Below are 25,660 nucleotides of genomic sequence, written 5' to 3'. Positions count from 1 at the left end.
CTTTTCTCTGACTCACAATGTCCTATCTTCCCTCATCCCAGTCTCTCACTCAGCCCCCAGTCTCTCTATCTCCCTCCTCCAGTCTCTTGCTCTGCCGGCTCCTTCTAACATCTAGTCTCTCGCCTCATCTCCACCAGGCTTTCTCCTAGTCTCTATCACCTCCCAGTCAGTCACCTGCGTCCCTCTCCAGACCTGAGGTCTCTCTCCAACTGTCTCAACAACCCCCGACAAATCACTCCCTCCGGCCTCCCTCTCGTGTTCTATCGATATTCTCTCTCCCCGTCTCACTCTCTCTCCAGTCCGCCTTTCCTACGCGTCCCTCTCTCTCTCTCTCTCTTTCTTTCTTCTCTCCCCCTCCCCCCACACTTTTCCTCTGGCTGCCTCTACCGTCCCACCATCCGTCGCTTTTGACATCTGATCTCTCCCCTTCCAGTGCCTTTCCCACCCCAATTTCCTTCCACCCTCCGATCTTTCGAACCATCAGTCCTGCAGGTCTCTCTCCTCAGCCCGATCTCTGTCCCCGTTCAAGTCCACCGTCTCTCTCCCCTGCTCTTTCTCTCAATCCACAGTCTCTCTCTGCGTCTCACTCTCCCTCCCTACTTTCACTCTCCTCAGCATCCCGGACCCTCTGTTCCCCAATTCCTTCTTTCTCCCAGTCTCCTCGTTGAGTCTCCACCTCTCTCTCTCTTGCTGTTCTCTGTACGTTCAGCCCCTCCCGTTTCTTCCTACAGTGCCCCCGTCTCTTTCGCCTCCAGCTCTCTCTCTTCTTCCACATCTTATCTTCCCCGACCCTTTCTGTCCCTCGTTTTTCTCTCACGCCTTCTGCCCTGGCTCTTGTGCTCCCCAGTGTCGCTCCCCTCGTCTCTCCCGTTCCGAGTTCTCTTTCCCCAAGTCTCTTCCTGCCCAGTTTGTCTGAATCCGCAGTCATTCCCTCTACCCCTAAGTCTCTCTCTCTCTCTCTCTGACCCCTCAGTCTCTCCCTCTCTCTCACCCCCCAGTCTCTCTCTCTCGCTCTCTCACCCCAGGATCTCTGTGTCCCTCACGCCACTGGCACTCCTATGTCGTCTTTCTCCTCCAATCTCTTTCTCCCCAGTCTATGTCTCCCCAAAATTTCTCTCTCCACAATTTCTCTCCCCGCTGTCTTATCTCCTAGTATTTCATGTCCCCCACTGTCTCTCTACATTCTACCTCATTCTGCCTACTCTCTCTCTCTCTTTCTCTCTCTCTCTCTCTCTCTCTCTCTCCCTCTCTCTCTCTCTCTCTCTCTCTCTCTCAGCATCTCCCGGAACCCACAATGTCTATCATCCGACTCTATCTATCCCCACAACCTTTCTCGGCTAGTGTCTCTCTCTGCCCAGTCTCTCTACCCGGTCTCCCTCTCTCCTAGTCTCTCTATCCACCAGACCAACGCTGCCTACTCTCTCTACGTCAGTCTCCCTCTACCCAGTCTTTCTCACTTTCGTCTCTCTGCCCTGTGTCTCTCTACCCAGTCTTTCTCACTTCCCTGTCTTTCTCTCTCTCCCACAGTTTCTCTCACATCCTATTCTCCCTCTGCCTATCTCGACTGTCTCTCTCCCCCGCTTTCTCTCTCCCCCGCTTTCTCTCTACCCCGCTTTCTCTCCCCATTTACCTCATCGTTCTTCTGTGCCCCAGACTATAACCTCCAGTGTGTCTCTCCATCCGTCTTTCTCTAATCCCTAGTTTCTTCGCCATCTCACCAGTCTCTTTTTCGCACAGTCACTTCTACTGACTCTCTCTTTTCAGCTCATTCTCTCTCTTTCTCACTCATTCCCAACCCCTACCTATTCCCAGCCATCTCTCTGTCCTCCAGACTCTCTATACTCCAGTCTCTTTCTCCCCTCAATTTCCATCCCAGGTTTCAAGCTCTCTTGCTTCTCTCCCTGTCCCAGTCTCTCTCCTCATCCTGGTCTCTCCTCAACCCAAGTTCCATCCCCACTCCGAACTCTCTTCTCAAGCCAAATCTTCATCCACACCTAACATCTCTACCCACCCCAATCTCTTTTCTCACCATGGCCACGATCTGCATTTAAGCTCCCTCTTAATCTCCTCATGCTGTCTCCCCCCACTCCCCCCCCCCACTCCCCAACATACTCTCTCTCGTCGCCACACCCAGCCCCGGTCTCACTCTCTTCAGCACTCCAGTCACCCAGTCAGTTTCTTCCTGACGTTCTCCGTCCTCAGTCTCTCCCGCTCTCCAGTCCCTCTCTCCCGCTGCTCCCAGGAACTCTCTACCTGGCCACTCCGTCTCTCCTACACTCTCTCTCCGTGACGTATCCACTCCCAGTATCTCTCTCCTCGTGTCTCTCCCTTCGGCTCTCTTTCTCAGTCTCCTTTCCCACTAGCATCTCCACCCCGTTCGTCATACTCTTTCCAAAGTCTCTCTGTCGCCCGTGTCTGTGCTGCCAGGCTCTCTCATATCCCCGACTATGTCTGCGTCGGTCTCTCTCTCACTGCAGACTCCTTTTCGCCTCCGAATCTGTCCATTCCTCAGTTTCTCTCTCCATAGCCCCAGCTTCTCTCTCCCTTGTCTCACCAACTCATCGGTCCTTCTCCCCAGTCTCTCTCTCCCTCGTCCCACCGATTCATTGGCCCCTCTCCCTAGTCTTTCTCGCTCTCTGCGCGCCATTGCTGCTCTGCTGAAATGCCTGCCAGCAGCTCCTTCCAGTTCACTTTGGCCAGCTCCTCTCTCATACCACTGTAATTTCCCTTACTCCACTGAAAGACTGCTACATCAGACTTTACTTTCCACTATGAAATTTCAAGTTGAACTCAATCATATTGGGTCTGGAATATGCACATATATATTTGTCTCGTTGTGTTTTGTAAATGCGAGGACTGGGCCTCAAAGCCACGGATTCGCCTGGTAGGAATCGGTCGTCTAGGTGACAGTCTACAGATGATATCGGTGGACTGGGGAGTCCAAGGTTAAACTGCATCTATCCTGCGTCGTTGTGTGTTTTACTGATATTCTATATGGGTTTGGGACTCTCATTACGTGATAATGATCTTGTGTGTGCTTACTGTGAGTGAGTGTTGGTAACGTGTGCTCGCACCTTGACCCCGTGGCAAAGCTGTCTCTTTTGGCTGTATTCATGAGTATTAATATACGGATAAATGACAATTAGACTTAAATTGAACTGAATTGAATTGAGAAGTCTGTGAGGGATCAAAGGATCTTGCAACAGTTTAGTTCAATCTGATTACTTACGCAGGCAGAACCAAGTGGCAAGCATCATTCACCAAAGTCTTGCTTTAAAAGACAAACTCATAAAGGATGCTATACTATAAATGCAATCCTCATTCAGTTTGAGAGCCCGGGTGTATATTGATATGACAACAGATCCATTATTTCATATTCATAATAACCGTCCCGATAGAATGTCACAAGACAAACAAAAAAAAAACACAACTTCCTTAATGGATCCATTCCAAACATACACAACATTCCGAAATCCAGAAGTGAAATCAGCAGAACTATGCTGACGTAAAGGAGAAAGTTGATAGACTATGGTATGAGCAGCGTATACATTGTACCGACAGTAATATCTACAAAATCAATGCACAATAGTGACGGCAATATTTATGTAAAAGTCCAAAACGCACCAGTACTAAACCCCACTAGAATAACCGGAAAGCTTTTGCCAATTGAGAAGTCATTAAAAGTTATTACCGTTTTTTTGTTACCCACCCCTCCCCGCCAGGCACCCTGGGAAATGAGGAAGAAACGTGCTTTTCTCACACAGTAATTCCAGTCATCTTTAGAAATAGACTTTTTGCAGATGATAATTGGACCTAGTGCAGGCATTCCCTGGGCAGGTGCACACATCGGGAAATTGATACAAACTCACTCATTGGATACAGGTAAGCACGAATGTTGAACTTTAAATATCTGTAAATGTGAGCGTTGTCTGCTCGTAGCGTGTTGAGGGACGTGCCGATCCGATGCCGGATGCAATCAGTTAAATCTCACCGCGGTGTTGTCTACTGACTGCGAGCACGGAGCAGTCCCGAGCTGATCCTCGGTGCGCTCAGTGTGAATGGCACCCGGTCTCCTTTGACGGCAGTATTTCCGTTCGGTGCTCCGTTTCCTCACCGTCAACGACAAGCCGTTGAGGAGAGCGGGATTTGTTATCGATTGACGTGTGGCGGTAACGGCAGCGGAAATATAGTTAAAAATACAAATAAAAGGTAGTTTGAGTTTAATAATTGGTAGGAGGTGGAAGTCGCAGGCTGCAGTTGCCGAAGTGTCTGTTCCGGATCTGGGTCTCGATCGGGCTCTCAACCACTCTCGCAGCTGCCGCTCTCTCCGCTGACCGCCAGTTCCGTAGTGTCAAGACGAAAAAAAGAACTACGAGCTTAGATCTGTTGTTTATTAATTAGTTGAATAATTGACGAGAGCGGATATTTCGCTGTGCTGATGAACTGCTCTCTGAACCTGGACTGAGTTACCCCATAAATAAACGTGTTTGTGCAGCAACTTAATATTATCAGCATGTATCCAGTGTGTTGAAATATATATTTCGAATCGTTGTAACTATTCTGATCCAATCCAGCAATGGTGTAATAAAGGAATTCGGCAACTTTTACTGACCACAGGATGATGAAGCTTCCGGAGATGGTGAGGAGACAGATCACAGACCTCCTCTTGCTCTCCATCTCCGGGTCACTGCGGTTCTCCGCCTTGCTCTAACCCCTCAGCCCCTTCCGGACGCGACTGGTCACCAAAATGTGTCTGACTGTCAGAGCGTTGAACAGCAGTATTAACACGAACGGGAGTAATGGCGCTAGAACGGTAGAAAGCCGGCTACATCCCACCCACCTGCGATCCGTATAGTAACTCGATTTACGAATGCAGCCCCAGGGTATATTATCAATTACTTTCATTGGTCGATACATAAAGAAGTAGGGCACATTTTTAAAACAGAAAAGAACGCCGGTTGTTGACAAAGCTACAGCCGCAGTTTTCCCGGTGCAATATTTTGCTTTGAGCTTCTGGCAACAGATGGCAGCAAACCGATCAAACGTAAAGGTGACAGTGAACCAGACAGAACAGTCTGTGGCAGCCCTTAAGGGGACATAGTTCACACTGCATACGGCGGTGATGTCCAGAAACGTCCCGGGCAAGTAATAATTAAAGACCCGCCCCAATATAACCTGAAAGATGATGGTCAGTAGATCCGCCGTTGCCATGGCCACCAGGTAGCGAGTGGTGCAGGTGGAGAGGCCGCACTTTCCCCGGGACAGGATCACAATCGCCACTAAATTCACTGGAGAAACAGCAGAAATAATGAGCGAATTACTATCCCGCCGCCACACGCGTCTCAGCGCAAGAGAAATGCACAGGTGTAAAGTGGGACTCGTAGATGCCTCGTACAATTACATGCTGGGTGAATGGTAACAGTACTCGGTCCAGGAAGAGGAGCAGGGTTTGGGAAGGAGGCATTGTCAACGAATCGGGGAATATTCTTTAGTTAGGAGAAATCATTACAAATCTCCAACCATCAAGTTTTTGACATCTATGAAGCTTGGATACATCGGAAATTTCTGATCGACGATGTTTGCTGCGTTGCTTTCACATACATTCTGGAATCACCCCATGCAGCGAAGCCCCGTTCCCTCCACCTCTGTCTCCCGTTCACATGTCTTCTCCTCCTCCCCAACTCCCGTTTGCCATCCGCGTACAGCGACCTCTGTTGCTTCGCTTCTTTAAAATTCTGCAACTACGCTTGACTGCGGTCGATTGCAATCAGGAAGTTCTAATTCCCGATTTGAAATGATTTTCATGTATTTTGAACGCTAGTGTTTAAACCATCCAGTTTCCATAGGAAAGCCAATGTATATTTTTCAAAATATTTGCTCTTTGAGGGGTTGCTCCAGAATTACTGCAGCATTATTGTAAATGCCGCAAGGCTTATCGTTCCAGAGCGGAGTATCGTATTTACCTTATCCCGTCCGACTCCAACAGACACTGCTGGGTTGGCTCTTAACTCCCTCTTCACTACACGTATCGTAGGACATGGAAACAAACTCTGGTGCACTAAAACGCAAACAGACCCTTGTTTGAATTTTGGAATTTCACGATGGCTGGGAGTCTAACTCACAAGTGATGCCTACCGTTCTCCGCTGAATCTCGCCGGCGACCCGCTTCCGCGATCCCGTCCAACTTGAAGCAAGTTTTTGAAAACGCAGCGCAATAGGATTACTCTGAATGTGAAGCATGTTACGCTATTGATTCAGAGTATCACCATGTAGCCCGTAAAGATACCGAGCGCGCTGGATTATCGGAGTTTACTTTGACAGAGGCTTTGCATTGATAAATCACAAATGTCGGTCATGAATCTGCAAAATGGATCTACCTATTCTATCTTCCGCTCTACAGCCGTTTCAACTGCCGGTTTATTCTCAGCCGAGTTCACGGATTGAACACAGAGTTCGTTACAATGTCCGCATCGCACTCACTGATACACCGGTATCACAACGCTGTCGGTAACTGAAAGAGTCCAACGACCGCGCACACAGGACAGCAAATATTAGTTCGCCTTTGTTCTTACCAGGAACACCAATAACGGCAATGATCAAGAAGTATATCTTTCTCACACGGAAAAATGTTTCAAGCATATTGTGTGACAATCAGCCTGTCTTCCAGCTGCCCGGGATCTCGCTGAAGAAACTCTGAGCTGATGAATCTCCACGCTCATTCATTTATACTCGCTCCAGCACACTGAATATTCAATACTACACAAGGCTGACGTGTCTTCCAACAGCTGGGATAAAAATAATCATGATGTCATTCAAGTAAATTCCCAATTGTGATGAGGTATGGATAGCTTGACAAGGAATTGCAAAATCTCAAAGACGATTCATAGTCGGTGAATGTTACCGCGAGAAACGCTCAGACTCACCTCTCAGATTCATGATTGTTATTGTTGACCGTGTCATTCCTTGTCTCCAAGGACACAGACATCAGAGACCAATGTTGTATTGTCATTGGCTGCTCTGTTTCACCCTGAGAATTGTTTCGGTGATAAATCTTACAATAAAATTATATAAAACAGATTAAGTTGTTTGCACGTCCGTGTAATATAGTGAAGGGTCTCAAGCTAATATCGCATCCAGGCTTACGAAGATAGTCAACCCACCAAACCGTTCATCGAATGAATTGCAACACATACAAAATACTGGATGAAGTTAACAGGTCAGGCAGCGTCTGTGGCAATATATGAACAGTCGTCACTCTGGCCGACTGTCGGCACATCAGCTCCAACGACAAAGTATTCCAGTAGCCAGCCGTTTCCATTTCTATCCCCATTGCCGGGCTGACAGGTCTATAACCTCCTCTTCTGCCACGATATGACCAATCTCTCATTGGAGGAGTAACACGTTTTATTCCGTCAGAATAGCCTCCTGTCTTATGGCATGGACATGGATATCTCCATCTTCCAGTATTTCCGTCTCTCCCTTCCCTCTCCTGCAATTCTCCTCTCTGCACTCTTACTCTCCTCCTCGTCTGTCTTTCCTCTCTCCCGGATGCCTCTCCTCCGCTTTCTCCCATGGTCCGCTCTCCTCTCCTGTCAGGTTTATTCTTCTCACGCGCTTTGCCTTTTCCGCCAATTACCTCCCAGCCCCTGACTTCCTCACGCTACTCCAATCACCTGACTTCACCTATCACCTTCCGGCTTGTCCTCCTCCCGCTTCCCCAAACATTCTTTTTCTGGCACCTTCCTCCTTTTTTTTCTTTATCCAGCTTTGTTCTGGGTTCGCACCAGCAACCTCAACTGCTTATTCATCTCCTGACCGGCTGTGTTCCTCCAGCTCTGGTGCAGCCCGTCACATGTCCGCGCCGGTATGAAGCAAAGTAATTCAATCACCGCACACATGACCCTCGTAATGGCGAAAATGCTTAAACCGGCAGAGCATCAGCATTCATTACGTTTGCACCAACAATGACAATTGTTTTGCAGATGAAAAGCGATGGTAGCGTTGTTGATACTGAGGTAGGTAGACGGATTTACATATTTGACTAACCGACCAGCACTTCCATTGGGAATACTACACAGTATTCTATATTCTGTGGCTTGTTTCTGACGAAGTGCTTATTTATTAAGTGGTCTGAAATGAGTGGCACACAAGAAAAGACTTCCACTGTGAGTAGATACTCGTTGCAGTAATAAATCAATGGGCTGTAGGCTATGGGACAAATTTCATTAGATGGATACTGAACGACAGATCGGGATCAATATTGAGGTATGTGGTGATTATCGTCCATGGGAGAGTAGTGCTAGGATATTCACAGAGAGTGACGGGGTTCTTGTGAGTGCTGATTCAGAATCAGAATCAGAATGAGAATCAGAATCGGGTTTATTATCACCGGCAGGTGACGTGAAATTTGTTAACTTAGCAGCAGCTGTTCAATGTAATACATAATATAGCAGAGGGAAAAAACAAATAATAACAAAAAAAAGTAAATAAACAGGTAAATCAGTTGCGTATATTGAATAGATTCTAAACAACGTGCAAAACCAGAAATACTGTATATTAAAAAAACACTGAGGTATTGTCCAAAGATTGTCCATTTAGGAATTGGATGGCAGAGGGGGAAAAGCTGTTGCTGAATCGACGAATGTGTGCCTTCAGGCTCCTGTACCTTCTCCCTAATGGTAACGGTGAGAAAAGGGTACGCCCTGAGTGTAGGAGGTCCGTAATATTGGACGCTGCCTTTCTGAGACGGACAAGGTAATGGAATTTCAAACATCAATGACGGTAGTGATGCGGATTGATAATGTGAGTTCACTGACGGGAAAGGTCATGGTGCAGTAGGGTATAATATATACTATTGCATGATTAGCATATGGTAATTTTCTGCTCCCCGTCGGTCAAGGATGTGATTGCAGTGGAGCTGATGCAGAGGTGTGTCGCCAGGAAAATGGAGCTATTCAGATAGCAGTGTCCATATAACCCCAATTCTCATCCACAGTCCCTGTTCACTCATCCAACCAGCCGGCTTGAATCAGTTGCTCCGAGCTTTCACCCTCCCTGCCTAAAGATGACCCTGTTGCATGTTGTACTTAGTTTCTGTTCTCCCTTGCTTCGTGGCCCTTCGTGGCTCGTTATGATGCGGTTTCTGATTAATCTTATCGATCAGTGCTGAATCCTCTCCGCTGTTCTGCTTTACGCCAAAACTCCTCTTCATTTCCTGACAGGATGAGAGAAACATCGATTGACCTAAAAGTATCGTTGCCTAAAAGAAATCGTCCGCCGACGTGAACACACGATCAGAAGCAGCAGGAAACCGATAACTACAGTCCACCGCTCTCAGCGAAGTCTCCGCTCGATGTATCAGCTCCGCGTTCGTCAGCGTTCATCCTCTGAACCGAGGATTCTGCTGCCCGAAAGCTTTGACGGATCTCTAACCCGATGCTGCAATTTCCCGTCCCAGAGCGGCTTACACTTCGAGCTCCCATTTCTCTATATTCAATACGCCGTGTCAAGGTCGTCTTCCTTGTCCACCTCTTGGATGCACGAGCTCTGACCTGGGATACCGCTTATGAAGACAGCATTTGCAATACATATGAGAATTTCACCGCTGACATGCGCTGCGTCTTCGAAACTTCCGAGATGTGCAGAGGAGGAAGCAGATCTGATACCTCACCTGCGACATGGATTGTGCCGTGCAGTCCAGGAGCCTCGCCCCGGGGTTCGGCTAGAATGGCGGAAGAGCCGCTTGTCCATTCCCATCACAGCCTCTCGGAGCAATTGAAATATGATCTGTTTGCCTGGGAGCTGCCCAATGAACTGCGAAACCTCATCAATCGGACTCTCCGTATTGACAGCGATCTTACGGAGCAAGCCTCATCACCAATGGCTCCAGGACCCACGTTGTTAGGGAGAGATTCTTTAACACCCCCAAGAGTCCGAGCGTTGGTGGAGGAAACAAAAACCTGCGTAGCTAATATTGTGGAGCCGACCACCACCGCATCAAATATCAACCGAGTCGGCTCTTCCCAGCTCCTCATTCCATTACCAGAGCCCGTCTCACTCCTTCTGTCCTTGCCCACAGTCCGTCGGCTCTACAGGCGAAGAAGTCTCTGCTGGATACCGGCGCAGCAGATTACTTTCTGGATCGGACTGTGCGTGTGCAGCTTGGACGCCCAACCGAATCTGTCCCTCACGCCATCGACATCGCGGCCATTGACGAACCGTCCTTGGGATCTGAGACAGCCCGGGCGCCCACACAGCTTGTTCACCACGATTCATTCAATTCCTCACCCAACACTCCTTTCACCTTGTGTTACTCTTGGATCCCCACTCAAGACCCTCACTTTGCCCGTGGAGTTGGAGACCCACCTGCCGGAATCCCGGCCTGCAACATCAGTTGACTCCACCCAATAAATCCGTGGAAACGGAGTGGACCCTGGCCGTCACCAATCCTGCACAGGACTATCACAACTTAGCCATTGCTTTCGGTAACAGAGAAGCAAACGCCCTGTCACCTCACAGACATGACCTCCTTCTGGACATCTCCCATTCCCGCGGCACTCTGTTCTCCCTCACACCTTCGCTGACTGAAACTATCGATGATGGCATGGCCGAAGCGGTAAAGCGCGGCTTCATCTGCCCAGCCGATTGTCCGAACGGTGCAGTATCTTCGTCTCTGCAGTGACAACGGTGGACTCACCAGGATCACCGTAACGATACACAAACCTATGCCCCCATGGACAGCAAATTCACACACACCGTGTGGTCCAGATCTGCAGAAATCCGATCAACATCCCCCAGGTGGTGGTGTGGGGGCGGTGTATGGGGGTGGAGTTGGTGGGGGGTGGTGCTGCTGGGGGCTGGTGAATATGGAACACAGCGTTCATAACATCCACTGAGCACAAGGTGATGCACTTCCGACTTTCCAACATTCTAGCCTTTTTCCACGCCTTCATTAATGATTCACTCCGCGGTATGCTGCGCAGCTATGATTCCATCTATATCGACAACGTTGTCATCTACTCCAATAACAGAAAGGATAAAGTCATTCAGGTATGTTCAGTTCTACAGCTTCTCCTCTAAAAACCCCTTGTTCGACTAGAAAACTATCTTTTGTGTGAGATGGTGCAGGTGGAACACAGAGACGTGTTGCGGCAGCTGACAGAACTTGTAAGTACACATCTGAACCAATCTCACGACAGACGGCAGCCGCAAATTCCCTTCAGTTAACACACTGTACTTTTCAACCATCTTAACGAACTAGCGATTTCACGATTTTCTGAATGATTTGGTTCGTTTAACTGTGAGCCTTGCTGGTACCACACCTTTAAGCTATCCAAGGTACGTCGCCATAAGCCTAAGGGGGGCTGGGGGGTTATGACTGTAACCCAGGAAGAAAAGCAAAGGAATGAAGCTCCTCTAACCTGCATCTTCTCAGCAAATGTACTGACCGACGAACACGATTAACTACCTTATAGATAGATCGTTGTGTCGGAGAGAAATGAGAATTTGCTGCATTTCCCGCTTAACGAAGACACGGCTTACTCAAGACCCGCCGTTTCCGTCGGTAAGACTGAAGGTTTCTCGATACACAGTATGGAATGGACTGCTGATTCGGAGAAGAACAAAGGTCAGGGTTTGTGGTTCAGTACAAACTCTTTGAGTTGCTAAGACGCAGCTGTCTTGTCGCACTCGTGTTTCCCAAAGCTGATACATTTGATGACCAATTACCAAGAGAGTTCTTCTTGCTGTTCCAGTTTACATGCGGACAAATGTCTGCCTCAGGCAAGCACTCGAGGTATTGAATGATATCATCAGCAAACAAGAAGCAGCGGATCACGAACCTTTCAAATCATTCGTTCGCTTCAATCAGTCTTTAAAATTATTGTCGCCGACTTTAATCAGACTTGTTTGAATAAATTATCCTGCCAATTCTCTCCAAAATGTAACCTGCAACTCCAAGGGTCACAACAGATCCAGGTATTGCTATACCACGATTAGCGATACCAACTGTTCCTGGACCACACTTCGGGAAATCTGATCACTTGGCTGTACATCTCCTCCCTGCGTTCAGGAATAAGGAAATCAGAAAGGCTCCGGTGATTAGACAACAGAAGCGTGGCCCCGGGCGGTACACGAACAGCTGTAGGATTGGTTCGAGTCGGTGAACTTGGCCGTGTTTAAGGCGTCATCAAAGGATCGGAATGATCATCACCGTGGTTGTCACGGACTTTATAAAAACAGTCGTAGACGAGTGTGTCCCCACCAAATCATTCATATTCTTCCCCAGTCAGAACCATAAGATCCGCAAGCTGCTGCGGGCCAAACCTGAATCACTGACAGATGCTCGGCAGTATGGCAGGGCTTGAATGCGATCACTTCCTGCAAAGTGAAGCCAAGCGACATAGATGAAAACAAGGCATTGCTTCCAGATGATCCTAATGCCTTCTAGACAGGCCCTCTGGCCGTCAAGACATGCAGGAACCTTCAAGAACACTCACAGCCCCCGATCAACCTGTCACTGCTGACATGACAGAATCATTCAGGAAGATGAACCAACGGTAAGCATCCGGCCCAGATTGAGTACCTGGGCGAGTACGAATGGCGTGTGTTGAGCAACTGTCTGGACTTTTCATCGATATCTTTAATCTCTCGCATAGGCAGTCTGAGGAACATACCTGCTTCAAGCAGGCTTTAATTATACCGGTGACTCGGAGAAGCCCTTTCCGACCATTGAGCACATCCGCACGGAGCACTGTCGCAGGAAAGCAGCATCTACCATCAGTGACCCACACCATCAAGGCCTTTCTCTCTTCCTGCTGCCTCTGTATGGAAAAAGGTATAGGAGCTTCAGAGCCTCCTGCAGCAGGTTCTTACCCCTCAACCATTAGGCCCTTGAACAAGTGGGGATTATTTCAGCCAACTTCCCTCACCCCATCTCCGAACTGTTCCCAGAGGCTGTGGACTGACTTTCAAGAACTCTGTATCTGCTTTTCTTCATATGTATTGCTTATTTATTATTTATTCTTATGTTTTCAAAGTTCAGAACCTGTGGTACATGGGCATAGCCAAGCACACTCGTTTCTCAAATGCTAGGAACCTCCGGACTATTCTAGTGTTGGTTAGTTTAGTAGCTTTCTGAATACCTACACAGATATTGTTGTGTAGCCCTAATTGTTTAGTGCTAGCGTGCAGGGTCTTTTGGTGTGAAACCACTTGTGGGTATTTCTATTGGGACAGAATTTGTCCTGTTCTTGCCCATAGTCTTTCAATTTCTCCTTTTAATTCGACATGTCTCCGGTGTTTTTCACTTATTCATTTCTGAATGTTATATGTTTTTAGAATGGCTATATCTGTTAAGTACGTTGTTCCTGCGTGTTTATGCAGTAATATTACATCTGGACGATTATTATGGATTCTGCTCTCTACGATCGGTCGTGGTATAATGAGTAGGACTCTGACACTAAAAGTGGAACAGATTGTGTTTATAGTAAGGTATGGTGTCTTTTAATGAGTTTATATTTTAAACCAGCATTTTGGTGAATGATGTTTTTAATTTGATTTTGCCTGTGTATGTCATCAGATTGAGTTAAACTGCTCCAGGGTCATGGAGTGTGTTCAATTGTTTCTAGTTTCTTTTGGAATTTCCGGCATTTACCTTGAATTTTTTGGCATTTTGTTATGTATTTTCAATAATATTCTACATCTACATCTACATCTCAGAGCCAGAATTTCGACGCTTCCATGTCGACGTCTAGACATTGATTATGTTTACTGGGTTCATTGTTTATGAAATTCAGAAAATGAATCTCAGTCTTGTACGTACAGTGAAACCCCGTTATAACGCGATCGTTTGGCGTTTGGCTTTTAGACCTGCTTCTTCTTCAACTTTGCAAAGCGACGCTCGTAACTTTTCTTCCTGAGATTTCCAGCCACGGAGTGTTGGTTCAGGCCTCGTGCATCTTGAGTATGAGTTTAAGTCTTGATCGCGTCAAGTGCGTGAAGCTTATCTTTCACAGAAAAAGGATTTCTTTTTCTAGCAGTTTGTTTCTGCTAGAAAAAGATCCAGTGACTCACACAAACTGCTGGTGGAACGCAGCAGGCCAGGCAGCATCTGGTCGAGACCCTTCGTCAGGAGTAACGGAAAAAAAGAGATAGTAAGGGATTTGAAAGTTGGAGAGGGGGAGGGACAGACCGAAAATGATAGAAGACAGGAGGGTGAGGGAAGAAGCCAAGAGCCGGGAAATTGATTGGCAAAAGCGATACAAGGATGGAGAAGGGGGAGTGTGGATTGACATGGACATGGATGGACATGGAGTCCAATGACACATCGTGTTATATCCGAATTCGCGTTAAATCGGGGCGTGCAAAATCGGGGTTTCACTGTATACGGTGACATATAGCTGCTTTGATAATAAATTTACACATCTACTTCAAAGTGACCATTCTGCTTTAAATTTCTCCGAGAAGACCAATTGGTTGCTTACTCCAGAACGATATCCTCCCTATGAAGTGCGGTGATGTTCTCCATTCTCTATCGTACAAACCTTTCCCTCACAAAATGAACTCTTTATCAGCGCATTCGTAGCCTGGAAGCTGGAGATGACAATTAACCCATACATCGGTCATATGTCTATATGCAAGTTTCCATAATAATTACTATTCACAGCCACCTGCACATTTCAAATGATTTGTTGTTCAAACTATCTCAGTGATGAAGAAAATTACGTTAGTAGTTTTAGTAAATCCGCTAAAGGTCAGTAAGTGGAAGAATGTTTACGAAGGACGATTGCTTGATATCGCTTTGCTTAACAATACACTCTATAAAGCACGTTCTCGTTAAAAATGAACTTTGTAATTGAAACGAGATGATAATAAATACATTTTCCGGTCACGTTAGAAGAAGTGACTAACTACGAGGTCGCAGTAACTTATATTGTTTTAGACGCGGGACTCTCCATGGACCTGTGTCGTAGTAGAAAACGGAATCCATGGAGGTACCTGTCTGGCAGTGAAGCACGTGCTCATTACACTTAGATTCTTCAAACAAAAACATTGATTTGATGCGTGAAATTGCAGTTAAATAAGCAAAACATCTTCAAGTACAACAATTAAAGCAGAAATCGATTCCATTTCACCTACCATGTATTTGTGTGCCTGTGTGTGTGTGTGTGTGTTTGTGTGTGTGTGTGTGTGACTGTCTGTGTGTCTGTGTGCGTGTGTGTGTGTGTGTGTGTGTGTGTGTGTGTGTGTGTGTGAGAGAGAGAGAGAGAGAGAGTGTGTTTGTGAGTATGCGCGAGTATTAACGAGAAAAAAATAATGCAATTGCAAATGGAGACGAGGTGTCGCGGCGTTAAAAAATGCGACCACATAGTTTCAATGATCATATTAGATAATGATCTCTGTCTTTCCCCATGTATCATGTTCGACGTGCCACGGTCTGTGTTACCCAATTGCGTTGCACTTTCCTCCAAAATTCAAAAGATATGCGGGGGGTCAGTCAAAGTTCGCTCGTTCTCGTCCACAAATGAGCTTGTCGGTCGAATTCCATTCAAAAGTCCTTCACTTCCTGATCAAGTGTTGTTTCATTTGCAGGATGAACGTCACAAGGATCTTGTGATTGGGTTACATATGCAAGCCTGATAATCTTGTGGATGTAGCGAAAAAACTATGGATGGTGGTGGCGCGAAATGCAGAGTAAGGTGGAGAATGAACTCAGACTCGCAATACAGATAAATAAGACGACCAAACGCAACCGAAAGGGCAAAATAACAAACTGTACTACTAACGCTGGAACTCTTACGATTAAGCACTGAGTGCTCAGCCTGTCTTCCTGTCCTCTGTCTGCCTGTCTATCTGTCTAAGTGTCTCTTGCTCGGCATTTGGGCCATATCTGAACTTGGAGACACAGTTCCTTGGTCTTATTGTTATTGAGTGAGAGGTTGATGGCACCACTCAGCCAGGATTTCAATCTCCTTCTGTCTGGTGATTCATCTCTCAATTTGATACAGATCACGCCGGTGGTGTCATCGGCAAACTTGAATATGGTGTTGGAGCTGTGCTTAGCCACACAGTCATAATTGTAAAGCGAGAAAAGAAGGGGGCTAATTACACATTGCCGCTGCTGTGCTAATGGAGATCGTGAAGGTGATGATTTTGCAAATCCGTGCTGACTATGTTATATAAGTGAGGACATTTATGATCGATTTGCACAAGCGGGTATTGAGGCCCTGATCCTGGTGTTACTGATCGTTGAGAAGAGGATAATAGTGTTAAATTCCGAGCTGCATTCGGTAAACGGCATCATGATGTAAGCCTCTTTGGTGTCCAGATGTTCCAGGGTTGCATGAAGAGAGAAGGAGATGGCATCTGCTGTAAACCTGTTGCTGCGGCAGACGAACTGGAGCGGATACATAGTCATTCAAACAAGAGCTGACATGTTTCAACACCAGTCTCTCAAAATTCTTTTATTGTGGAAGTAAGTGCTACTGGACGATAATATTTTGACACGTTACCGTGCTCTTCTTCGGTACTGGTATAATTAAAGCCTGCTTAAAACAGTTGGGTACCACACAATGCGCAGAGAGAGGTTGAAGATTTCCGTAAATGCAACAGCCAGACCTTTTTTCGGAAAAAGGTCATCAGTACTCGGCCAAGGGCTTCGTCCGAAACGGATGCTTACCTTGTATTCACTTGCTTGAGGACAGCCTCCTCGTCATTTTCGGATACTGAGACCAAAGGAGCATCGGGAGACAAGGGTGTGCGCGACGGTTTCTTCCTGTTCTGGTGATGGAAGCGATTAGAGAACGGACAGCGGCATCTACCCACACTGCGGGGAACTGGAGTGCCGGAACCCGAATGCTAGTCGCTGATCAGTTGGGACAATCAGAGTGGAGCTCTTCCCTGTAAATGGACTGCAGGGTTCTTGGTGTTAATCTTCATCTTCCCTTGAATCATTCTGTTTACGTTATTCCGTTGTATGTCCAGCCAACACATTGGGACTGAGAACTTATATTTTCATCTGAGTTGATTGTCCATCACTGTGATTCATTTTCTCAGCCAGTTGGCATGAACCTTCACTTACTTTTGCCACCCTATATCCACCAAACCATATATCATCAATGCAGTTACACCTGGGACACCAAGTGAGAGATTGCACACTGCCGAACCGCTGGCTAATGGATCATGGAATTCAGTCCGACTTTGTAAATGCCTTGAAGCGGCAATGGACTGGTGAACTGACGTTATTCCCACAGCACAGCATTTCCATCTTGTGGACATCGATCCAGTAAGATTGAGAAAAGGGGCATTTCCATCTCCATAACAGTCAATCAATGTCCATCTCCTTGCGATCATGGCTGCAATTTCTGGTGCAGCAACAGATGAACAAAATACGGTTAGACAGTTCGAGAGAGGAGCAATCGGGCAGGGAACAAGAAGAGGGAGATACAGGTAGATAGACAGACGGATAGATAGATGGATAGATAGATATAGATACTGTAAATAGATGGATGAATAGACATACAGACAGATGCGTTCTCCAGAAAGAACTGTAATCTGCAGATCAGTAAGCAGGAGCGAGGCAAAGGCAGTGGAACTAGGCAATGGGGGAAAAAAAAACAAATATTTATTGTCACTCAGTGAAGACTTAATTAGAGCTATTACAGGTGGACACATTGAGTTTTGTTTAGTGATATTATCTTTATAGTTTTCTCATTGCTTCTGATCTGCTAAACCAGAGACTATTTTCAGATGAGAAGAAAAAAATAAGAAACAAACTAGCCGAAGGAACAGCATGTGACCTGGTGGTCTGAGCCAAGTGTTTGGCTAACCTAGTTGGTCTCGTTGTGTAGGGGAGACATCACTGTGACCACTGTAAGTACAGTAGCCTAGGTCGGTACAGATATATTGAAGTTGTTGTGTCATTTCCTCACATCAGAATGAAATCAGGAAAGTCAACAACTTACGCTAACTTAGCATAAACTTCCACTTCCACTGAACCTATTCCCTTCATATTCGATGCATCTGATATAGAGAATGTTTACTACTACTGAACACATGAATGTCGCTAATAATTCTCTGTGAAACACCTGTTCCTCCTCCGTTTTAAGAAGAGTCTGATCCCTGAATATCTGAAATGTTCCGCTTTCTGCAGCTTCCTGGCGAAATCCCTCTGCATCGGCTCCCCTGCTATCACACCCTTCACTGAAGAAACATTAATGTTCTAATCAGACCAATATTATATATTATGATTGCTATCGTCACTGAAGGCAGGTTTTCGGAATGTACTGAACACCACATTATCAAACCGTATGCCTATTTTCACTGATGTTTGAACTTCCATTTCTTTGTCCGTCTCTACATCAGCACTCTTGAGAACCCCATCACTCTTTGAGAATATCCCAGCCCTACTCACCCATGGGAGTTAATCACCACGTATCACCACCCCTTATCAGCCCTTCGATGACCATCTGACAAATTTATACATTTTTTCTGTGACGGGGTCCTGAGTTACCCCTATCAACTGTGCTTTTGAAAAGAGAGAGAATGAGGTGCCATACACCAGACACCTTGTTAAAAAGACAGAGAAAGAAAGGGAAAGAGAGAGAGAGAGAGAGAGAGAGAAAGAGAGAGAGAGAGAGAGAGAGAGAGAGAGAGAGAGAGAGAGAGAGAGAGAGAGAGAGACGGACGAAGACCGCTCACAGTTTACTTATACTTTCTACAAGGACATTGCCTGCTTGTACGTTCTCACGGAGAGGGAAGAGAGGAGCTGTTTGAGAGACAGTTGGTATTCAGTGCAGTGAGATAAATAGATGGTCAGATGATAGACCTACGGGCACATGGTTTTGGACACTGAATGAACTTTGTTGTGCCCACAGAAAGGGAGAGTTTTGGAGGATGGATCAGGCGGATCGATCAGTTGTTCCTGCAGTATGGAAAGGGTGTGACCGGTGGGCAGTTATTCGTGTGTCCAATCCTCACCTGGGTTGACAATTTAACCACAGAAGAACGGTCCCCTTTGTTGTGGTCACGGTCGTTGACTTCTAAAGAATTTCGGAGGACAACGGGAAGATCGACGGCATCAGCTCACCTGAAGATTCAAATCTCTCCCTCTCTTTCTCTCCAGCAGTACTCAGCACAATACCAGGAACTGAACTGAACTTTACTCATCATCTTAAGACTACTTGTTTACCCCAAGAGCTGAAGAAGCTTGGTTTTCATATATTTCCACACACACACACACACACACACACACATACACACACACACACACACACACACACACACACACACAACAAACACACACACACACACACACACACACACACACACACACAACAAACACACACACACACACACACACACACACACACACACACACACAACAAACACACACACACACATTCATTGCTAATCTGTTTGATATACCTGCATTTAAATTACTGTATTGCGTAGTTACTAATAAATAGTATTAGTTAATAGCAATACTGGACTCCAAAGTGTTTTCTATTTCTTCTGGTTCTTTAACCCGTCACGGGGTACGTGACATTACCCACGGGGTATGTAACACCTCCCTCCAAAAAAAAAGTTGATCTGTCACGTGACACTACCCATAACCAACGACCCACTACCTTATTACTTCAACTATTATACAGACACAGCGAGCGCCCTTCTTATGTGCTATTCAATTCAGATCATTCAATACACAGGTACACAGAGGTAGCACGTCACGAAATACGAATATACAATGTCGTATTATCTTTATAGTGAAAGTGCAATTCAAAATGTCAAATAAGTTAATATGCCTAAGTACAGTGGCTTGTGAACCCTGTAGAACTTTCTCTCTTTCTACATAAATATGGCCGAAAATGTGATCAGATCTTAACACAGTTCCCTAACTAGATAAAGAGAACCCAATTAAATAAATAACACAAAAAGACATTAGACTTATACAATTATTTATTGAGGCAAATGATCCAATATTAATGCATTTGTTGGGAAAACATGTGAACCTTTGCTTTCAGTAACACGTGTGACCCCCTTGCACAGCAGTACCTTCCAACAAACGTTCCCGGCAGCAATTGATCATTCCAAAAAATTGACCTGGAGGAAATTTAGCTGATCCCTCCTTACAAAGTGGCTTCAGCTGTGGGGCGTTGCTAGGTTTCCTTGCAAGGACTACTTGCTTCATGTCCATCCACAGCATTTCCACCGATTAAGTTCCGAACTTTGACTCGGCCATTAAAAAACAAGAATTTTCTTCTTTTTAAAACTTTCCATTTTTGAATTACTCTTATCTTTCTGATCAATGCTTGCTGCATTACTCAACTTCTATTAAGCCTCAGGTGATGCATTGCTACCTGAACATTCCTCTGAAAAATGTTTTGACACGTACAAGTCGCATGAGGAGCTCCGCAGACCAGGTAGCATATATGGAAATGAATAACTAAATAGTCGATGCTTCGGGCCGAGACGCTCCTCAGAGCTGGAGAGGAAAGGGTTAGCTGCTTCCACAACAGCAATTATGAAACCGAGAGTTCAGCCTGAGAGGGTTTCACAACTATATTCACTGACTTCTCCGTTAGGTCGTGTCGTCATTGAGATTTTGCAATTTCGTGTCAAGCTATTCCTACATCATCGCAATTGGGATTTCACTTGAATTACATTATTTTTATTTTTATCCCAGCTGTTGGAGACACGTCAGCCTTGTGTAGTATTGAATATTCAGTGTGCTGGAGCGAGTATAAATGAACGACCGTGGAGATTCATCAGCTCAGAGTTTCTTCAGCGAGATCGCGAGCAGCTGGAAGACAGGCTGAATCTCACACAGCATGCTTGAAACATTTTACCTTGTGAGGAAGATATGTCACATGATCATTGCCGTTATTGGTGTTCCTGGTGAGAACATAGGCGAATTAACTTTTGCAGTTCTGTGTGTACACTCTTTGGACTCGTTCATTTACCGACAGCGTTGTCATGCCGCTGTGAATGTAAACCCCCTAATCCAGCGCGCTCGGTAGCTTTATGCGCTACCTGGTATAATTCTATATCAATAGTGCAACCTGCCTTAAATTCAAATGTAAAGACATTGCTCTGTGCTTTATGAAATCGCTGTAAGTGTGAAGGAAACGCGGGAAGCGACTCGCCAGTGAGCTTCAGGGGAGAGAGGTAGACAGCACTTATGACTTAGACTCCAAACTATCGGGAGTTTCCAACATTTAATTCAGGGTCTATGCGCGATTTTAGTGCACCAGGGATTGTTTCCATGAACTGTTCCGTGAAGCGATTGGAGTTAGGAGTCAATAGAGCGATTTCCGTCAGGGGCTCTGGAACAATAAGCTTCGCATTCAGAAAAACACTGCAGTGATTTGGAGCGACATCTAAGAAAGGAAGATGATTCGAAGTAACTATATAGTCTATGCTTTAGAAATTGGATATTTTAAGCACTAACAAGCAAAATATCTGAAATGTTCATCCAGTCAGACACAATATTTAAAAGCGAAAATTGGAACTTTCTGATCCGACATACTGACACCGATCAGAAAAGAATTGGTGTAGGAACCCCAACAAATATTACTTGCAGAATTTAAAAGAAGCGAGCCAGCCGAGGCCCCGTGTGCAACGGGAACTGAAGGGGAAGCGAAGACAATCGAACTAGAAAACTAAATTTATCTGAAATTCTTAAATGGAATGAGAATGAAGGACCGGGATTCTCGATATGCCAAGAATGGCAGAACATAGCTAACGGGAAGGCGGCGATCACTACCGCTGAGAATGCGGCCGAGGTATCCAACCGTCAGTAGAAAAGGTGATGATGGGAGAATGATATTGATTTCTACAAAGCACCCTTGGTGATCAGTTAACGATTCCAAAACAAAGTTCCTATTCCAGTACCGAGTATTCTTCTCAATTTCCAACTAATCTAGCACATGGAGTGGCGAGACAGTAATTTACTCATTATTTTTGCTGTTCCCCCAGTGAATTTAGTGGCGATTGTGATCCTGTCCCGGGGAAAGTGCGGCATCTCCACCTGCACCACTCGCTACCTGGTGGCCATGGCTACGGCGGATCTACTAACCATCGCCTTTCAGGTCATATTGTGGCGGGTCAGTTATTATTACTTCCCCGGGACTTTCCTGGACATCACCCCCATATGCAGTGTGATCTACGCCGTGGGTTTGGCTGCCACAGACTGCTCTGTCTGGTTCACCGTCACTTTCACGTTTGATCGGTTTGTCGCCATCTGTAGGCAGAAGCTGAAAGCTGAGTATTGCACCGGGAAAACTGCGGCTGTGATTCTGATAACAAGCGGTGTTTTGTTCTTTTTCAAAAATGTGCCCATCTTCTTTATATTTCGTCCTGTTAACGTGATTGACAATATACCCTGGGACTGTATTCGAAAGCCGGCCTACTTTGCGGATCCCGGGTGGGTGGGATATAGAATGTTTTCCACCGTCCTAACGCCATTACTCCCGTTCGTGTTAATACTCCTGTTCAACGCTCTGACAGTCAGACACATCCTAGTGACGAGTCGTGTCCGCAAGGGCCTGAGGGGCCATACCAAGGGAGATAACCGCAGTGATCCGGAGATGGAGAGCAGGAGGAGGTCTGTGATCTTACTTCTCACCATCTCCGGCAGCTTCATCATCCTGTGGTCGGTGAGTGTTGCCGAGTTCCTTTATAACACCATCGCCGTATTGGACCCATTTAATTACAACGTTACGGAATACATAGTTGAACACTCCAGTTACATACTGATGTTATTAAGTTGCTGCACAAACTCGTTTATTTATGGGGTGACGCAGACAAAGTTCAGAGAGTAATTCATCAGCGCAGCGAAATATCCTCTCACGTCAATTACTCAAATGATTAACAAACGCAATATCTAATGCCTCTCAGAGGCGGTCGCTGATTTCTTTCTGTCTTGACGTTACAGAACTGGCGGTCACCGAAGATCGTGGCACATGCGAAAATAAAATTGGTTTAGATCCCGAGAGAGACGCAGCTCGGAAACATCCCCTCCCGTACCCACAGCCCACCACGTAACCCTTCTATCAATTATTAAACTCAACCTACCTTTTATTTTTTTTTTTTTGTTGTTGTTGTCTTTCGCTATATTCCGGCTGTCTTCACCGCTACGCCACTTTCGATAACGAATCCCACCCTCCGGTGTAAATACTCACCGGTCGAGTGGCCTAAAAGCCGTTGCACTCGGTGACGGAGAGGAAACGGAGCAACTGGAATACTGCCGTCACTGGGAGAACCGGTGGAATCCACACTGAGCGCTCCGGAAATCAGATGGAGCCTGGCCCGTACGCAGACTGAACAGACAGCGCCACAAAGAGACTTAGCTGATTGCATCCAACATCGGCCCGTTCTTTGAAACGCTATGAGCAGACAACATTGGCGTGTACAGAGATCCTCACTTCAGCTGTGAGTGTGCCTGCCCAGTCAGTTGGTATCAACTTTGTGATGTGTCCCCCTGCACAGGCAGTGTCTCTCCAGGGTCCAAATATCACCTGCAGACTTGCATGACGTTGTGAGGAAGGAAGTCTTCCTTCCTCATTTCCCTGGGTGTCTTTTAGCAGGTAACAAGACCGTTAATGAAGGCAAAGCGATCGAAGCTGTCGATAGACAGTTTATTGAGGCTTCGGGCGAAGGCCCGATGGTCAATACAGACGGTCGAACGACTCGGAATCAGAACATTAAACCACAGGGTACAGAAGCACAATCGGCTCATTCGCTCCATCGGGCTCTTCTGCTGTTCTTTCTCAGGTAATCTCTTTCTCAACCCCAGTCTATTCACCAAGAAACTGTGAACCCACTCACCAATTAACAATCAAACTGTTTTCTTTAACTTCACCCTCGTACCGGTCCTCCACGCCATCGGTGGCATCAAATGCGACTCCTCTGCCGGCATTGCATTCGCTTCTTTACTAAGCAATTGCCCTGCACGTTAGCCTTCAGTAAATCCAGAGCTGCGACTCGTCACTTCATATGAATCTCTTTTTTTCTGAATTACCTCCGCAATTAGAAACTTCTCTGCGCATTAATCTTTCTTTCCTAAGTGCTACCCCACACCTTCATACACTGTATTCCACCTGTCACTGCATTGCCCACCCGGTCAAACTGACCCCCCGCCGGCGACACCACTTGTCTCTTCAGGTAAATCCTGCCCATCTGAATCCCATCCATTGTCTGACCCTGCACTGTTGTGAAGCTCATCTACAGTAGTTCCCGGCTTATCTGTGTCTTACATTGCGACACAACATTGTCCATCCGCCATCCTTCCCATTCATCACTGTTTGATAACGAGGACACAAAGATCGCTTCCAAGGGCACACCAGTCTCTGCTTTGTTCCCCCAGAGGATCGAGGAGGCGAGCATATCAGGATAGACAATATACAATAGACCATAGGCGCAGCAGTAGGCCATTCGGCCCTTCGAGCCAGCACCGCCATTCACTGTGACCATGGCTTATCATGCACAATCTTTACCCCGTTCCTGCCTTCTCCCCATATCCCTTGACTCCACTATCTTTAAGAGCTCTATCTAACTCTTTCTTGAAAGCATCCAGAGAATTGGCCTCCACTGCCTTCTGAGGCAGAGCATTCCACAGATCCACAGCTCTCTGGGTGAAAAAGTTTTCCTCAACACCGTTCTAAATGGCCTATCCCTTATTCTCAAATTGTGGCCTCTGGTTCTGGACTTCCCCTCAATCGCGAGCATGTTTCCTGCCTCTAGCGTGTCCAATCCCTTAACAATCTTATATGTTTCAATCAGATCCCTTCTCATCCTACTAAATTCCAGCGTACACAAGCCCAATCACTCCAATCTTTCAACATATGACAGTCCCGCCATCCCGGGAATTAACCTCGTGAACCTATGCTGCACTCCCTCAGTAGTAAGAATGTCCTTCCTCAAATTTGGAGACCATATTCATGAAGACCTCCAGAACTTCAACTCTTCCAGTGTTGATCTGCTCTCACAGACAATGAACCCTGCAGTGAACTCACAATGTCCGTCTCACGCGTAATTGTAGATGAGATGCGTTCATTTAACAGTTCCACCATTTCCTGCGTCTCTACAGATAGATCTCCATTTATGCTAACGGCGTCTATTCCCTACAGTCACACTTTTAAAATCAATCGTTTCGGTTTCTCTGTTATCTTTTCAGTAAGGAGTATTTCTTGGCCAACCCTTGTCCTACTCAGGCACTGTCATGATCCCTATACTGAACAAGGAACTGATTGATCCCAGCTGCGTATATCCGGCAGATGCCTCATCTCCGTATTGTTCCTGATATTACTCTTAATGGTCATTGTGAAAAGAGTTTGCCCGCTTATTCCAGCGCAGCCCTTTACTCTAACCTGAGCATTCTGACACCCATGTCTTCTCGAAAGCTTCACGCTTGTGCGGTGTCATTTACTAATGTAACATTTGCAACTTCCTGCCTTATGCCACCAGAATTAGTGTTCGACCATTTTGGTGTTTGACTTCAACGTCTGTTCTATCTTTTCTCTCTAACAACCTGTAATCGTTTAGAGTGATAGTCATTGGTCACAAATGAGTCCCCACGGACACATAAGCCACGTGGACAGTCTCATTCCCTCACAAGTAATCGAGGGTCACCGGCTGATTTTCATAATCATCTATATTGTAA

At 46.1% G+C, this 25,660-nt stretch overlaps 1 protein-coding gene and 1 pseudogene across 1 annotated transcript in view; one reads left to right on the top strand and one right to left on the bottom strand.

Moving 5' to 3' along the window:
• LOC140208624 (NACHT, LRR and PYD domains-containing protein 3-like) overlaps positions 1-25,660 on the top strand; it is a 142,787-nt gene that overhangs the window by 60,893 nt on the left and 56,234 nt on the right. The gene's annotated exons all lie outside the window — the stretch shown is intronic.
• On the bottom strand, positions 4,378-5,211 carry LOC140207504 (probable G-protein coupled receptor 139; annotated as a pseudogene).

The sequence above is a fragment of the Mobula birostris genome, chromosome 13 (assembly GCF_030028105.1).
Source record: "Mobula birostris isolate sMobBir1 chromosome 13, sMobBir1.hap1, whole genome shotgun sequence".
NCBI lineage: Eukaryota > Metazoa > Chordata > Chondrichthyes > Myliobatiformes > Myliobatidae > Mobula > Mobula birostris.
This window is presented reverse-complemented; position numbering and strand designations above follow the sequence as displayed.